This window comes from Phalacrocorax aristotelis, chromosome Z (genome assembly GCF_949628215.1).
Source record: "Phalacrocorax aristotelis chromosome Z, bGulAri2.1, whole genome shotgun sequence".
In the NCBI taxonomy this organism is placed as follows: Eukaryota; Metazoa; Chordata; class Aves; order Suliformes; family Phalacrocoracidae; genus Phalacrocorax; species Phalacrocorax aristotelis.
In genome coordinates, this window is record NC_134311.1 from 2,410,714 (window position 1) to 2,427,731 (window position 17,018).

General features: G+C 42.5%; 2 long non-coding RNA genes across 6 annotated transcripts in view; both read left to right on the plus strand.

Annotated features, from left to right (window-relative positions):
- The first annotated feature begins 3,214 nt into the window (after window positions 1-3,214).
- Window positions 3,215-7,898, plus strand: LOC142050208 (uncharacterized). Its single transcript, XR_012657954.1, has 3 exons — window positions 3,215-4,557; window positions 5,322-5,410; window positions 7,813-7,898. It is a non-coding gene; the product is annotated as an uncharacterized LOC142050208 (long non-coding RNA).
- A 22-nt stretch (window positions 7,899-7,920) lies between these two features.
- LOC142050206 (uncharacterized) overlaps window positions 7,921-17,018 on the plus strand; it is a 36,975-nt gene continuing 27,877 nt past the window's right edge. For 4 of the 5 annotated variants that reach the window (XR_012657952.1, XR_012657948.1, XR_012657951.1 and 1 more), the window contains exon 1: window positions 7,921-7,952. This is a non-coding gene — a long non-coding RNA (uncharacterized LOC142050206). Of the gene's footprint in view, window positions 7,953-8,332; window positions 8,377-17,018 lie in introns of all 5 variants that reach the window. The other variant, XR_012657950.1, reaches the window with a different exon arrangement.

Below are 17,018 nucleotides of genomic sequence, written 5' to 3' on the forward strand. Positions count from 1 at the left end.
CAGGGTTGTGGGTACACCATACGCCGTCGGGTCTGAGGGGCAGGGTACGTGATGCCCTCTGATACGGGCGCCGAAGCAGTGCACCTTCCCACATGGGGGAAGATGTGCAACAGCCTCAACACAGCATCCAGTTTTGCAGGGAGGAGAGGATTTTTCTTCTGGCTGGGGAGGAGATCCTGGTGTTTGGGTGCTTATTTTGGCTCCGGTGAAGGGACAGGCTGATACTCAGTGGACTCACATTATTTATAGAACAATTTCAAAGAGTTTAATCCCCTCCCCTTCCCCTCCCAAACACAAAAGCATGTTTCTAAAGCGGGATCTTGTGGGAGAAAAGATGTATTACCACTTTAGATTTGGAAGACCTTAATGTGGTCATTCATTTAAGAAACAATGGTTACAGACTTCAGTTTTACTCCTTATTCATCTTTCTATCTCATTTCTAATCTTCTAATAACCTTAATTAAATGCTGAGTAGTTTAGAATATTATTAAATAGCTTTCATAGGATTTTTTAAAATTTCTGATTACATCATGAGTACAGATCATTGAATATTCCATTCATTTGAAAATTATGATTAAGAGGATAATCCCAAAAAAGATGTTTGTAACAATTTTAACTAAGCTGTGTTAATTGAGTTAGGGGATAAGAAATTAGATTTAAAGGGTGAGCAAGGGGTAAAATCAAAGCCCGTGTACTTTTAAAATCAAGTGGATTAAAAGGTTGGTCAGAATGGAGGAGGTGGTGGGTCAAAAACTGAACAAATGGTTTGAATAGAAAATTCACTTACCTTTTGGCCACGTGCCTGTCTTTCGTGGAAATGACGTGCCATGGCACCTGATGCAACGTGGTCAAACACGAAAGGTAAAAAGTGCTCATTACAGATCAACCGACTGCGCGTCGCTCGTTGCCAGGCGAAGCTGTGCGACGCGAAGGGGCGCGGAAAAGCCTGCGCAAGGGCTACCGCCTCTGGCAGCGCTGCGTGCCCTGATGTGCACAAGCACGCCAGATCGGCCTCCAGCATGCCTGTGTTCTGCAGGATGGGACCGTTGTCCAAAGCGACGCACTGAGCTGCGCTGGGATACCAATGGGTTCGATGCATTTGGTTTAGGATGTTGAGCGTGGGCCTTTCCAGCATCGTTCCCCTGTCCTTACGTTAGTTTGTAACTCACTAGTTGTCAGCCCAGCATGAATTTTGCTAGGTTATTTTTCCCACTGCTCTGAAATAGTGGTTGGGAGTTGATTATAGCAGCTTTTCTGGTGACCATTTTCTTCTTGGTGGCCGTCTCCCTCTTCCTCACCATGCAGAGGGCTTTACACCTGATGTTCCCAGCTCACCACCTCCTGTAACAGGAGCACGGCTCTAACATATCAGGAAATGAGGCAAGATATTCTTACTTGTCTTCCTTAAACTCTGCATAAGTAACTGGAGACACTCGCATACTGGAGGAATTTCTGGAGTCATTGGTACTTATGGAAATTACAGCACCCTTTACAGCTCCCTCCTTGGGATGTGAGAGGAAACCAGAGCCTGTGAAATTGAGACTGGGGAGAGGGAAGACAGGAAAGCAAATGAAAAGCAGGGTGCGGAACTTAAGCTACCAGAAAGGGATGATGGAGCCTGTGTTTATGAGATGGACAAAGGCAGCCGGGTGAAGACAGGCTAACCCACACGACCAACAACTCAGAGGTTATCACGTGTGTATCACTTGCACATGAATTCCCTACAGTTATACAAGCGACATTTGCAAATTAAAGCTATCTGCATGGCAGCCTCAGGAAGAGCAGGGTAAACCAGCCCACGAACCGTGGCCGCGGAGAGGACGGTACACACTGCCTCTTTCTCTGGAATGTTTGCTGGTTTCGCAAGGTCTGTGAAATTCAGGGCACAAAGAGGGATCTAAAACATCATACATCCCAGTGAAGCTGGGGAGAGGCTGCCTGCAAAAAAGCAGCTCTTAAACTCCACAGAGAAATGCATAAAATGAATTTGAATTTAACCTAGAAGAGTAAAATACTGTAATGACTGATGGAAGCATTAGTTTTGTAGGCTCAGTATGTAGGTTGGGATTTAATCTGTTTAGATCTTTTTCTTCCAAGCTTAACAGCTTTAATTATTTTTACAAAGAAAAAAATCAATACATCCTTATACACTATTAATAAAAAAATCAAGTATCATTGATATTTGAAAACAGAAATCATAAAGAACATATTGCATTCACACCAACTACATACCAAGCAGAATGTTAATAACATTAACCTTTACTCTATCAGATATTTTCAAGAAATACCACTATATTTTTTGCAACGGCTCATATCTGTCATTTAACTGACATGTGATCTTTGCTAAGTTTGCCAAATCACTGAGGCCTGAATACCATTCAGCAATGTTAATTTTGTTTTCCTATTCCAGCCTTTACACAATTATTCTCATGGCAATCATTCTAGCCTTGAGTATAAATAATACTTCAAGTGGTTTGTTGATATCCAGAAAATGATGTGTATCTACATTAAGAGATTCTGGAATCTAATGGGAGAACCATGCATATTATTAAGCTGAAATGCCTATTTCTTTCCTCCCAGATGGGAAGTAGTACAGGGTAGTGCCATGGCATATGCATTAATTTTATTCCTTCCGCAAATTTTAGCACATATTATTTTTGCAGATTTTTAGTCTTTGCCTCCTACCAAATATCCAGGAGATTTAAATAGGATTTTGCTGCAGAAAAGATCTCAATCTTAACACTTAGGACCCTGGATAATTCTCAGGTGAGCTGAGGAAGAAGAGCATGGGAGCAGTTCTGCTCTGGAGAAGAATAAGGAAAGAAATGAGAGTTTGGTAGGAGGAATCCTTGAGGATTAACAGAGGCAAAAAGAGAGAGAGAGACTAATTTTTCTGGCTCCCATATTTCAGTTCTACAGATTGGGTATACTTGCTCTGAAGGTTCTAGCAATAAATAAAGACGGCATTTAAAATGAGGGGGATTACAACCAAAGAGTAACGAAAAACACAATCCCAATGTCTGTCCATCAGCATTGTTACCCCATTAATACATACAAATACTCTCCTTTTAAAAAATTACTCTGTAACAGACTTCTTCCTAAGCCCGTGCATTTCTTGCACATTATCTTTCACAATTTTTATTTCATATTATTCGCTTTTTCCAGTTCCAGGCGTCCCCTTCCTTTTTCTTTCTTTTCGGTCCAGCAGGACATTTTATTTCCTCAAGACCTGAAAAAGAGGAAGGAGCACACTGCATTGCATCCTGAACGTTTCTGTGGCAGCGAGCTCTGTGGGAGCATCTCTCCAGTGCTTTACAGATACTCAAAAAGCCAAGTTTAAAATCAGGATTGCTGACGTTTGCAGATGTGCAAGCGTAGTGGGGCCTCAGCTGGAAAGGCTGATGGTCCAAGGAGACAAAAGGCAGCACAAGATGAGGGTTGGGCTTATGCGATCACTGTTTCTCTTTTTACTGCTTTACTTTCTGCGTTCTTGTAACTTGGTCTTTTGTATATGTTTGAACTTCACAACCTGTGCCAATTACTTGTAAGGAGTTTTAAGTCAACATCAGTTAACGACGGTGGCTCTGGAGACTGGAGCCTAGAGTTGGTGTTGAGTCTTGAGGAGATCCCTGGAGGAACTGGCTCAGGAGGGTGGTGCAGGTTCAAAATTTGACTGTCCTTGCACTCCGTCCCAGCCAAAGGCGGCACTAACACATCTCCTGTGATTAGTTGAAGGCTAAGTTACTCCTCCAGCTACAAAGAGGAAAAAGGGTATCCACTGGTGAGGGTGTGGATGGAGACAAGGCACGTGGTGCTCTCCACAACCCACTACCCGGGGTAGCTGCCGGGAGAAGCCCTGCCTATCGGGCAGGCACGATGCCTCCGCAGGCTGGCTGCCTGTGCCTCTGCGCTCTGGAAAGCAGGAGCTCTGCAGGACTTCAGGGCAGGCCGTGCTCCTCGCCACCGTCCAAAGGCTTTCTGAATGGAGAAATGTGCCTGTCTCCACAGAAAAAAAGAGTGGGCAGACATCACTTGATGGGAGCAGCACCTTGCCCAGCCAGGTCAGCCCCAGCCACCTAACACGTTTTAGAAGCACAGATCTGATGGCCACACACAACAGTGCATACCCAGCTGCAAATCTACATATAAATTGTTATTTTCAGTGTCTTCCCAATCCATCTTTGTTTTAATTCAACACACCTACCGTTAATAGGTATCTCAGGATCCTTTCTCTCCCCACTGAGTATTTAGGGTCAAAACACCCCTGGTTTAGACATCTCAAACACCCTGAGTTTAGACATCTCAGCTAAATGTTACCACTAGATGGGATGAAGCCAGTCTTTATTTCAGCAGTTCTTTTTCTGTCTTTTGCTTTTTTTTTTTCCTATCTTTTTTTTTTTCCCCATCAGCATAGATGCAATTTTTGTCAGGATAACTTCTGTTGTGTCTGAATTCCTCTTTTTGCTCTTCCCAGCATTTCAGGCAGCACTGCACTGCAGCATCACACCCCTCTCTGGAATGCTATTCCCTCAAGACTCCCATGGCACAGAGAGATGGGTAATGTTTTCTGAGCTTCTTCCACTATTACCACATTTTCTATAGAGGATCAGAATGGATTATTTTCATCTTGACATGCAAATGCCTAGGCTGTGCCCTTGGCTGAGATCTCAGCATTGACTACAGAAGTAAAAGATACGGGTGTAGCAGCTTTTTAATATCACATATGGAAGCGGCAGCCTTATTCCTTAAGAAAGAAAAAAAAGAAAGAAAACCCGACTGTAGTCCATTGTGCCTTACCAAAAAAAAAAGCACCTAATAAAAATATTTCCTAATGCACTTACTGAATACTGCGTTTGCCTGCAGTCGCCGGTCTGCACAGAGGCAGATGTACATTGTGTGCGACTCAAGACCTTACTGTGGTACTCAGATCTGCCCGTTTGCCATGCCAAAGTGTCGATGGGAAGAAAAGACACACATGAATGATTTTATCAAGCCAGATTACAAGCCCGAATATGAACATTTAATAAGCGATGGAATTAGACCAGAAGTAGGAAGGATTTCTAAAGCTCCTCGTGAAATGCTTATAGAGCTAAAAAGGTCAAATTCTTCACCAATTTTCGCTCCGCACAACAGCAGTTAAGTAAATGAAATAACATGACCTGCAAATCGGTGCAGGATACAACCCACAGAATATGTCGATACACCGTAAAAGCCATCGTGTGGTTTCATGTTAACACGAAAGAAACGATATCTGACCACGGGAGCACCCGCACTGCCTCGCTGTTTCTAATTATTATTATATTCTTTTTCTGAAACAACAGCAGCGACAAAACAACATCAAGCAATTGCCTCCTGGCTAGTGTTCTCGGCAAACCCTCACGACTATTGACTCAAACGAGCAGCCCAGCAAGTAAGTTGTTAGCTTAAATGAAAATTATAGCAGAGACAAAAATGTCAGCCTGGGAACTGAACTAATAAGGGAAAGAATGTGCACGAAGCTGCCGGCGCGGTTTTAAATCTCAGGAAGAATAAAGGAAAGCGCAGCTACTGAAATTAACTTGTGAGGCTGAGGTAAACAGGAGAAATTCACATCCATCGTTACGTCGCACAAAGCTGATGAGTACAAGACTTTCAGCAGCAATGGCTTAAGTATGCCTTTGCACTCTAAAACTCGAGATAGGGTTTATGGTAGGCGGTGAATTAAGTCCGGGCTGACAGTTAAGCAACTCAGAGCCACCGCCAGCCGGTCTTAGGTTCCTGCTTTTTGGCTTGTGCGCAGGAAAAGTGACAAGGTGGGGTTAGGCAACCTGGATGTGCCCTTCGAAGCATCTCCCGAGGAATAAGCAGGCTGCCTGTAAGCAGTGGGGGGGCTCTCTGGCACAAGGTCCCGAGCCGGCCGAGCGGGGCGAGGAGTCAGAGGGGAAAGGTGATAAGCCGCGTTGGGCTTGTTCTGCAGAGCCCCTGGCTGCCGTTCAGGCTGAGGTCTTGGACACAGTCCACTGACAGGCCTCCTGCCAGGGGATTTGTTACTGCGAGAGCTTGGCTTAGGCAGGATTTTATTATAAAAATTGTCTCGATTCTTCTTCTGCCTTATTAAAATCTATCCCACCCTTCCCTTCCACCCCAGGGGGAGGAATATTTTGTATATATCTGGGTGAAACACACAAACAAATTCATTTCCCACAGATAATATATTCAGGGTGATTTGCTTTTCAGAGTCAGGAGCTCAAAATGATGAATTTATTATGTAAAGTAATAATTGCAAATTATATTGGCAAACTCCATTCCAGAAAAAAATGGGGTATTAATATAACTAAAAGGATTAAAAAATACTGGCTGTTAACTTGGGGCTACTGCAGATATTTTAGGAGGTTATATATCTCTGTTCCACCTAAACCACCAGAGGCAGTAGCTTTCATTTTAGAGGTCTACTGAGATACCATAATTAATGGGCCCACCTAACAGCGTATGTTGCACTTGTACTGAGTAGCAGGACATGGTGCATATTATGAAAGAAAGTGAAGGAAACGCTTAGTGCCATAAAAATTTGCATCTCTTTCTAGTTCATTTCTTTAGTGCAAAGAAATGAAATATATCAGAGTCAGAACACAAAACAATTTGGCTCTCTTTTTGGGTCAATCTAGCCTGTGCCTTTAGTGGCATGACTGAGCAGCATATTTTGACTTTGTGATTCCTTAGAGGAACCAAAATGCCTCATCCACAATCGCTTGGAGAGATATAGCACTTCGCAGGGATAACTGGAGCAGGCGGCTATTCCTCCTTCAACTTGCCCACAGGTTCCCTGCCTGACTTGGTCCCTTATGGTCATCAGCAGAAAGGGGCCCTAACAATTGTCAGGGTTGAGGTCCCTAACGCAGTGCTTGTCAGCCACGTGAGATTTATTTGCTCTGCTGGGTCTGTACGTTATGTCAGGGGTACTCAAAGGATTAATTTGCAATCATGGTCTTCCTCACAGAAAAGCACAGCTCTCTGCTGCTATAGAAGCATTTTCCTCTCTGGCACGCATATCCCATTAGGAAGTATGCTGCAGTAGATCATGTTCTCTAGGATGGTTGAGATTTGTGGGTAATTACAAGAAGAAGAAAGATAATGTGCTTGTAAACCTTGCAACGTATAGCTGCAGTACTAACACTGTAGTTCATACACATGGCACCACCAGTAAGTGATGTAACTTGTTAGATTAAAACGCTAGTGATGTTTTGATCCCACTTTTCATGAAAGCATTATGATCTGGGTGCAAGGATAGGATTCAGGTGCTCCACAAAGTTGCACAGCTGGCTCTGGCACACACGATGGCTGTGCTCTTGAGACGGCCTGTAGCTTTTCGCTCCCCATGAGGGAGATGCTCCAGAATCACCTGCTGCACCCTGGAGCCCTGGAGCAGCTTCTCCAGAGCTTGTGCTGTGAGACCCTTAGTGTAGCTGGGCTTCCAGGCCATGCCATCAGGCTTTTTAAACCGTGCCGACTTGTAGCTAAAGCCTTAAGTGATGTGCCTTGGTGAGGAGGGATAAGGGTGATAGTTATTTAGCATTTGCAAGGGACTTTGAAGACATAGGAGCTGTGGGAGTTTACACACCACTGCAAGCCGAGAACAAACTGTCTAACACTTATTTCCTCACGTCTTTTCTTGTAATGTGCCTTATCGACAGTCATTGCTACGAAAGGATTTCCACCTTGTGGAAAAAGTCACTGGAAAAAAAGAGGGGCAATTGAGACGTTTAGTATATAAAAATTGGACTTATGATCAACAGCTTCCTCACTGAACAACAAACTTCTATTTTGCTTTTCAAGCAGAGCAACAGAGACCATGATTCACAGATTTTTACACGGATCCCAAGACAAACAAGCCTTAGGACTGACAAAGAGGAGCAGCCTGCAGCCTCCAGCGGCGCCCACCTGCCCAGCCTGCAGTACCAACGGAAGGCACAAAGGTAAACCTACTCCCCAGGTGTCGCAACGCAGTTTCTCCAACTGAATGTCTAACTGTATTTTGGTCTTGGTGTTCCCAGCTAGGTGAGGACACAGACGAGTTAACCCCTCTAAACACACACTAACTCCAACTAAAAGCATAAATAGAACCAGGAAAGGGAATTGGAGTTCAGAAAAACTCAATGAAGCTGAATAAATACTCAGCTAAAGCCAGTTCTCTTGGTATTTGGAAGTTAAGCTTATGAGTTAGATACTTTGGAAACTATTTTGGGTCATCTAAAACACTGGTTGACAGCCACTGCCAGAGGTATTACCTCGCTTGATGTGCCAGTGTTTTGATACGGTTTGAGGAGTTCCTGACACTTTTGTTTTATGTTCTCAGTGAAATTGTTGTCATGGCTGATGTCATCAGCACCAAAGAATGAGGTAATAAGACCTGTATTTCTGAGAAGCTCTAACAAAACATGTGCCATAACTTTTAGCAATAAGCATTGAAGTATTACAAATAGTTGCAACTGAACCCTACGTGCCAAATAAATGAAAGAAGTATGTCTTAGTTCCTGCTAAAGTGCGATATGATCAGGCAAAGCTAACTACAGAGGGTCCAGTGAGAGCAGGAAATGTGGCACCCAAATTGCATCAGAACAATACATAAAAATGGAAAGTCAGATCTGTATTTCCTTGCTAGGGTCTCAAATCTGATTTTGAGGCGTTGGTTGTCTCTGCTGCCTTGAAACCTGCAGAACTGTGGGATTTTACCTTATTTCATTCATCCTTTCAAATTTTTGGCACTCGAGACTGCTGCTACCACTGGTGAAGAGGACAGGGGTGTCCAGGAGCCAGTTCAGCCCATCAGGTGTGTAAGAGGCAGGCTCTAGGTCCCTGTCTTCTGAAGACACCGAGGTGATCCTGGACTGAAGTGCCTCTGAGGCTGATACTGCTGCAGATGCCTCCTGGCGTGCAATCCAGAATGCTGAATAAGCAGCCTGTGTTTCCTACCCAGCACCTCAAAATGGGTTCAAAACAGCTGACAGATGCCTCTATTCACTTGGAAGCCAAACAACCCCATGAGTGCAGGTCTTATATTCCCGATTTCTTTGTTTCCCAACGAGCTGAGAAGGGAATCACTGTTTTCTGTTAAAATACTTTGGAAAGGGGAGATAGAAAGCGATAGTGCCTGCCCCCTTCTTGTAATGCAATAGCCTTATTGTCAGAGCAGCCACAGAAGAAGAGGGACACGTGGGTCCCATTTCCCCTTCTGCCTCGGGCGGCTCAAACCCATGTTTCCCACCCTTTAGGGAGATGGCTGTGGTCAAGGGGAGGATTCAGGATTCGCTGGGCTTGTGAGCGAAGATGAAAGGGCGCACGGCTCCAGGGCTCAGGGCATCCTTTCGGTTCCACTCTCTGCTCCCAGGATTGCTTCTGTCTTTTATTTAAAGACTGTTTCATTTAAGAACACACAGCCCTGGGACCGGGATGACAGCGTGGTGTGGTTTCACTGCCTTCTGCTGACCCGCACAACATGGACGATGCCTTGCAAAAAAGTATAAAATGCGCATATTTTCATACAAATTGAAATTTAAGAGATTGGGACTATTCCAGTGCCAAAAATGAGTAAGAAGGAATATATTAGTGCTATTTGATATAATGAATCACACTGAGAAGGTAAAACAGGTTCTTCTGTTTATCCACTCAAGAAACAAAGTTTAATGAAGCAGAAAGGTGGAAAAAAGTAATCAAAGGAAGCTTTTTCTCCCCCTTTTTCTTTTTTAAACAAAAGCTGTAATTAACCTGTTGAACTTATTGCTACTAGGTATAACTTAGGCCAAGAGATTAGTAGGATTCAAAAAGGATTAGACATCTATATGCATAATGAGAATATCCATAAGCTACAGTGGGGAGAATATGATCTCAAACCCTTTTATAGAATAGCTTGCTTCTTAATACCAAGTGAAATCTGTGTGCCACCTTCTGCCTGGTCAAGGACCTTGTGAAGCACCTCTCCTTTTATCTAGGATCTTTATGCATCACCCTTGCAGAAAAAAGAAAAAGGCAGATAAAATATAATACACTCTTCTGCATTACTGCTGTTCCAGGGAGGCAGCTGTTATATTACTTACATGGAATGGTGATTTTACGAACCTATATGATATTTGTATACTTCTTAAACTGGCATTTTTACACTGTAAGTGAAATTCATCCCTGGTAAATAAAGAGAGGGAGAAGCACAGTCTGACCACCCAGCAAGGAATGAAATGTTGGGGCCGTTTTCCTAAGAGGCAATCCACAACAGCGAAGGTCTGATTTCACACTGTAAGTGTACTCTTTCTTGCAATAGGAGTGAGCTGATGGAAACGGTCTTTACAGGATAGTTGTATACCAATAATGCAGCAAGAGAAACAGACGGCTACCTAATTCTCCGTGTGTGCATTTTGTGCAGGCTGAGGTTAAGCCTTTCTTATTCCACCTGGTGAGTTACAGGTGCACACTCTTCCTTGGAAAACCAGAGAACATTTCTGAAAATCAGGGCTGGGTTCTTTTTCCTTTCCTTGGACTCAGTTATTAAGAAATAAATAAGGACAGGTAGATCTTAAAATTAATGTCTAGGTTTTATAATTGGTTTTAGCCTCTGGAAGGCCATAGAAGTTAAGGGAAGACTAACTCTTAGATGATATTAAGTCAATAGTTATTTACTGTCTGTGGTAGTGGGCCTCAAATGTAGAATCAGAATTGCATTCAAATTTACATAGTCTTTTCTCCTCTTATCTCTTTTTGCTGGTCCCTCTGGCCACCTATTCCTTCCAGCCCCTTAATGTGACCCTGGGAGTGAGAAAATCACGTGGTTTTCTGGTTTGTGCTGAATATATTGTCATACTGCTGTGAAAGCGTAGAAGGGTCTTGCCTCTCTGCCAGAGCCACTATGTCACATCCTCAAATTCAAAGAAACCATCCCACCATCTTTCTCTCCACCATGATGTGCTAAGTGTTGACTGGGCTCCCGAGTGCCCTTGTGTCTCAAGTACCACTAAAGTTTTTGCAGTCCAAAGATGTTCTATGTCATAAGTGACTGGGACTACAGAAAGTATTTCCCATCTAAAATCTAAAGCTTTTTCTACTGATACAAATGTACCAGCTGGATTTAGTTGTGAGTGATATTTAATAATTCCAGAGTCCCTTTGCTCTTGGTTTACAATTTGTCAGCATTACTTTATTACTGTTTGCAAAAGTAACAAAAGGTGTTGCAACAGGGATTCATTTGGGCAAATTAAACCTGTAGTGGGATTTCAAATGCAGGCATTTGCCCTCTGGGATTAGACATCAGCAGCCTGTGGAATTATTTCTGACATTTCATCCATCATACACTCAGAATAACTAAACAAACCGGTGCTGCTCTCTCCCTGCTCAAAGAACAACTTTCACAGAGCCTTCCCACGGAAATATCCCAACCTATTAGTGTCAGGGAATTGTGCTTGGAAAGTTAAGAGAAAAAAGAAAAATCTTCTGCAAGTGAAAGGCAGAGATGTTATCACACGTCAATAACGTGCATTGGGAGGTCTGCTCGTAAACAGTTCTTTGGCTGGTGTAAATCAGAATGACATAACTGGTGTAGATATATTGATTTTGTTCAGTCCAGGAATTTTCACCACAGGAGTGACTGTATCTATAACTGTGAGAACCTGGACTTACTCTTCTTAAAGTAAGCTGCCAAATTGGTATTAGGTGAAATGGGAGGAGGATTGGGCCCTGCAAAGACTGCTTCTTTTCCTCTTCTTTGTTTGAAAAAGTAGGTTTTAAAACACACAAGTTTTCAACATAGTCTCTTGCACCCTGTGTTTTTCAGCCTCTTCGTGAAATGCTGAGCACATATGTTGGTGGCCAAAGTGTTTATTTCAACCAGCTCATTCCTGGCTAAATATGATTGAACTAGATTAGCTGTAATATTTAAATACCATAGCATCAGTGAACAAAAACTGTGGAGTAGCTCATTGTTAGAGGATAATACCCTTTTAAACTATATTTAAAACAAAATATTGTCTAATAGACCTCAAATTGGTTTCCCATTCTGGAGAGACCTCCAAGGATATATTGCAATTACAAGAGTCCCCCCCCCCCCCCCCTTTAATAACTAATATAATGTGCTTTGAAGTAATGTGGTCTCACACTGCAATCTACAATCAAACACCTAAACTAACAGAAAAGGTAAAACCACCACAAGGGAGAATTTAGAAACGGAAGTGCATAATCAGATAAACGAGAAGAAAGTTTTGAAAAGGATTGCAGAGGAGTAACAGGAGATATTGCTGGTGTGTTTCTTACTTCATTGTTGTTTTCCTTCAGTAAAAGTTCTATCAGCTGGGGAGAGTAGCTCACTTCTTTGAAGCTGGCTCTTGTTTCTCTGAAATCAGATTCCTTATTCCCAGGGCGCCACTCCGCGATGCCAGCACAAACATACATCAGCAGCTGCATAACACTTTAAAGAGTTAGCACGGAGCTATCAAGCAATTACTTATTCCATTTTAGATCTCCGTCCATTATTTTCACTGAGCAAGTATGAAGTTGGGGGAATAAGAATCAGAGAAAGCAAATAAACATTTTGGAAGTCTAAGCATCTCACCTAAGGAGCGAAGCTCACCTACTGCTAACTAAAGAGGTGAGACCTGTAGGTGAGAAGTGCTGACAGGAAGAATAATCCCTTTCCCATGAATAAAGCCTTAAAAAGCACTTGGGTCTTTGCTTGGATGAATACGGCGAGTTTTGGTGTGCTGAGCCAGTGTCAGCCTCACTTCTCTTGGGGGCAGGTGCTTCTGTGCTTGGACAGCATGGTGTGCAGGCTGGTTTCACCTATGGTGGAGTCCCCTTAGATTTCTAGGGGAATAATGAAACCTTTGCTTCAGAGGCATCTGAGTGACTGGGAGGTGTTAATAATGCTCGTAGTGTCCCTCGCTTGACACCAGCAAAGCCAAATGACATCCCAACAAAAAGGCAGCAAAATCTCAAGCAGGGCCGTGCAAGCTTGTGAGAAAAGACAGGCTTTGCTGTTCGCCCTCAAGTTGTCAGCTGGCCTGCATGGTGTTTATTAATTTTGTCAATGGAAGCGCTACACTGAATAATCTGAGGAAAAGGTAAAAAACATACAGATGTCATTAACCACTGTGAGGAAATCAGAAAGTTTCAGGCCATAACTTCCTGATACTTCACATTTTTCTATATTTTACTTGCTGACAACTCATTCTTCCCTGCACTATCCTAGTAGGAAAAAAAACCTGCTTTTTTTTGCCTGAAAGGGGTGGGGGAGAGCTTTTCATACACACAGGTAGATATGCCCAGTCACTGTGGATGTAGGACTTGGATATTTTGAAAGGACACTTTTGGTAGTTTTCCACAGTCATTCAGCAAAGCAAAACTGGGAGAAAGAACCTTTCCCCTCGGCCTCCCTCTTTTCACCCCAAAGCAGTGAAATTTCCTTCTGGATGAACATCCAAGGCAAGTCTCCCTGCTTGCATCCCAGTGGCAGAAGTGGCCAGTATTCCTGTGAGAAAGATCACTCAAACTCTGCCATTGATGCACAGCCTGGCTCTTCATCTATCCTCTTTATTAACCTATGTGTAAGTGCATGCAACTAATTAAATGTCTCCAGTACTATAATTGCAAAAAACATCTGTAGATGGAGTGAATCCTCGCCTGCCAGCAAAATTTGGTAGTTTTGCTGAGGGAGTAAGCGGTGCGAGCTGGCCCATGAGCAGCCGTGGGAGCCAAGCCTAGGGTAACCTTTCTGGGTGGCTTTTCCATCTTTGTCCCAGCCTGGTTTATTTCTCTGAGAGCATTTTATTATAAGCTGGGACAGAAAGTGAGAGGGAACGAGGCAGGGTGGGATGGCTTAGGAATACAGCCAGGCTCTGTATAAACCGGTAGTTCAGTCATTCACCCAAAACATCAGAGGATCAGTCCTAATCCCTGAGTCAGTTTTAAAACAGCATCAACATGGAAGACAGCGCTGCATGTTTTTGGAGACATGGGGTTGGATGTCAGCTTCAGGGAGGCAAGTACAGATCTGAGTTGCAGCAGAGCAGAGACAGGCATCAACTCAGGGCTAAGGATTTCCCCAGACACTGTAAAATTAGGTTACTTTATATATTTTTTATCCTCCTAGTCTTTTTCAAAAATCTGGTTCTGCTTCCAAAACATTCACAACGTGAAGAAAGATATTGTAGAGGGTTACTATAACTGACTAATTTGTAGCAGGTAGCTTTTTAAATTCATGGGTTTTTTTCTGTTCAGAAAAAGTGAAAATTATTTTTTCAGCCTTGATTCTGGGAATGGAGAATATAAGTTACATGCAGCCCCTATGTGGTGGCAACAGCTTTGTTGGTTTGCGCAAAGACACAAATGGTTTCCAGTAAACATCTCTCAAACAACAGACTAGATGAAACGTGGTCACTTTGGTTTCCAAAGTGGTCCTGAAGATGCTGAGAGGATAAGGCCAAGGTAGTCCTTAGTCCTCTCTCACACACTGATCAAACACTTAGGATGTGAACATATGTGCCAGACTTAATCTCTTTCTTGCAGAAGATGATCCTCATTCCCTCCACCCTGTTCACGAAGCAAATCACAGCGTAGAAGTCAGATCACCCCTTATATCATATTCTCCAAACTGCTCTCTATCTCTAAGCATTCTACACCTGAAACCTTTTAAAAAATTAATAATTTAAAATGGCAACGAGAGAAGGCAAGACACCTGCAGTACATTGTCATAGTCCTACCCAGCTGGAGAAATCTCCTTCAGACAAAGAGGAGATGGTTGGGCACCTGGCCTGAAATCCGGACACCAGCTCTACTGTATTGCTCTTTGTTTCCTGCCCTTTTATATCTGTGTAGGGAAGTAAATACTTCTAGATGAGAGGAACTAAATTTTAGACAGCTAAAGGTGGGTGAGTTGAGTCCCACACATTTTTTACAGCTAGATATTTCTATGAGCAGTATAAACCAAAGTCCCTGTCAAATAAAGATAAGTTTTATAACATTTTATGGTAGTACCTACGCATCTCCCAAAAGACATGAAAAAGTTTCAAAAGGTTGTGATATCATTTCATGTATGACAGTAACTGAGAGAGACAGCACAAGCCCCTAGGCTGCAGGGAACAGCTTGATCCTGTATTCCTGAAAAACCTTAGAAATTCTGCCAAAGGACTGGACTAGGTGTACTAAGAATGCTAAGGAGAGATACTAGGCTGGGCTCGGTATACTAAGATTTGGCTAAGGAGAAACACTAGGCTCTCTGGGATCCTTTCTAGCTTCTCTTAGGTTCCTGGCTTGTGGTCAAAGGTTAATAAATATATGTAAGTAATGTTCAAACTGTGATTTGCCATATGCACATTTCATTCTGGGGAGAAAACCTGAATTTAATTGTTTCTACACGTCAAGGTTATACAACACTGGAAGGGTCAATAATGGCAAATCCAGGTAAAATTATGGCCCTGTTGGTGCCAAGTGCAGACTTTGCTTTGATGGAAAAGGGGGAAGCTTTCCAAGTAAAATGTGCAAATTTCTTCATTTGGACATCATGTCCTTTGTCCCAGGCAGCTAAGGTCACAAATGCCTCTAATCAATTTGGCCACAAAAGGCATATAAAGAGGTAAATGCTCAACCATTTTTGCTAAAACTATGTTTTCTATACAAGAAAGGTTAGCCCTGACTAGAAAGTCTGTTGTGTAACAAGATCATGAAGACCAAACTATTACTCCAACAGCCAACACCATACAGGGAATTTAAAGTAGAATGCTCATCTCTGACCTGCCCTGTGGAGCACCTGGTGGTCTGCAGTCACTCTACACATCTGTTGCCATCAACAAGGCTGACAGAAAAGTAGGTGTCAAGGTGACCCTAACTTCTGCTTTGATTCATTTACTTTATAATTTGTCACTTTGGAGGGGGAAAAAAGGGAATACATCATTAACGTCTTTTGAAAGAGCTGTACCTCAATCATATGTAACTATTTTTCTAGATTAAACCATTACGAACTCTTCCTATACTAACAAATATTACCTTAGCTCAAATGTGGTGTCAGTAAAAAGGTACTTAATGTACTGACCTGAAATAAAATGTGCTAGGGCTTGTTTGTGTGTGGTGTGTTCTGGAAAGGGCTGTGCCTCCTCCGTCGGAGTAAGTTACACCAAAGGCCATACATTACAAAGGACTGGGTTCCAGGGGACCATGACTTTGTAAGACTGGGTTTACTATAAATTACCATTAGTAAGTCACTGAATACTTAGAAAGAGTCCTGAGCAATTCACAAATATCCAGCTATTTTTTAAAATGCATTTAAAAAAAAAAAAAAAAGGAAAAAAAGCAAGCAAAGACACAACAGCAAAATTTTAAGAACCTGTATAACGTTAATCTACGAGAAGCATCAAAATACATCTAAATACATGCCAAGAACTGAGTGGCCTTGCTTTATTCTTATCTGGGGATCATTTTACCCAATCAGAACTTTAATGTTCCTTTCTTACTCTGGGTGTAAGACCACGCTATTCACACTGGTTTCCAAGTATGACAGATTACAGCCCAATCTGATACTGCATTTCCCACTGGTGATCACCCCCTCATCTTATGGCTGCAAAGAGAAACACAGAGAAGGATCATAAGACACTCTGTAATAATAATGTACGCTTTACATGCATCCATATTCTAGCACTGAAACTTAAAACATTGTGCTCTACTTCCTTACTTTGCCATTTTATTTGGGGCAAGTCTTAAAAATTGGAGATTAGTATTATTTCTTGACCTTTTTTCCTTTATATATTTTATTTTTTAGTCTTTCTTGCCAAGGCAATTTGTGCAGATCATCCCAGGCCAAATAGCAGGTGTATAAAATAAATAGAGATATTTGTAGGCAACACATTGGCAAAGAATTGAAAATGCTGTTCTTCAAAAACCCTGAGTACTTTCTTTGTCATGTACAATTTAGACTGCACTAATGTAATTGCCTGTGCATGTACTTTGTATATAGGCTCTTAGGACATTTTTGTTTGTTAGGCCACAGCTCTGCTGTACACCTCTGTCTGCTGCAT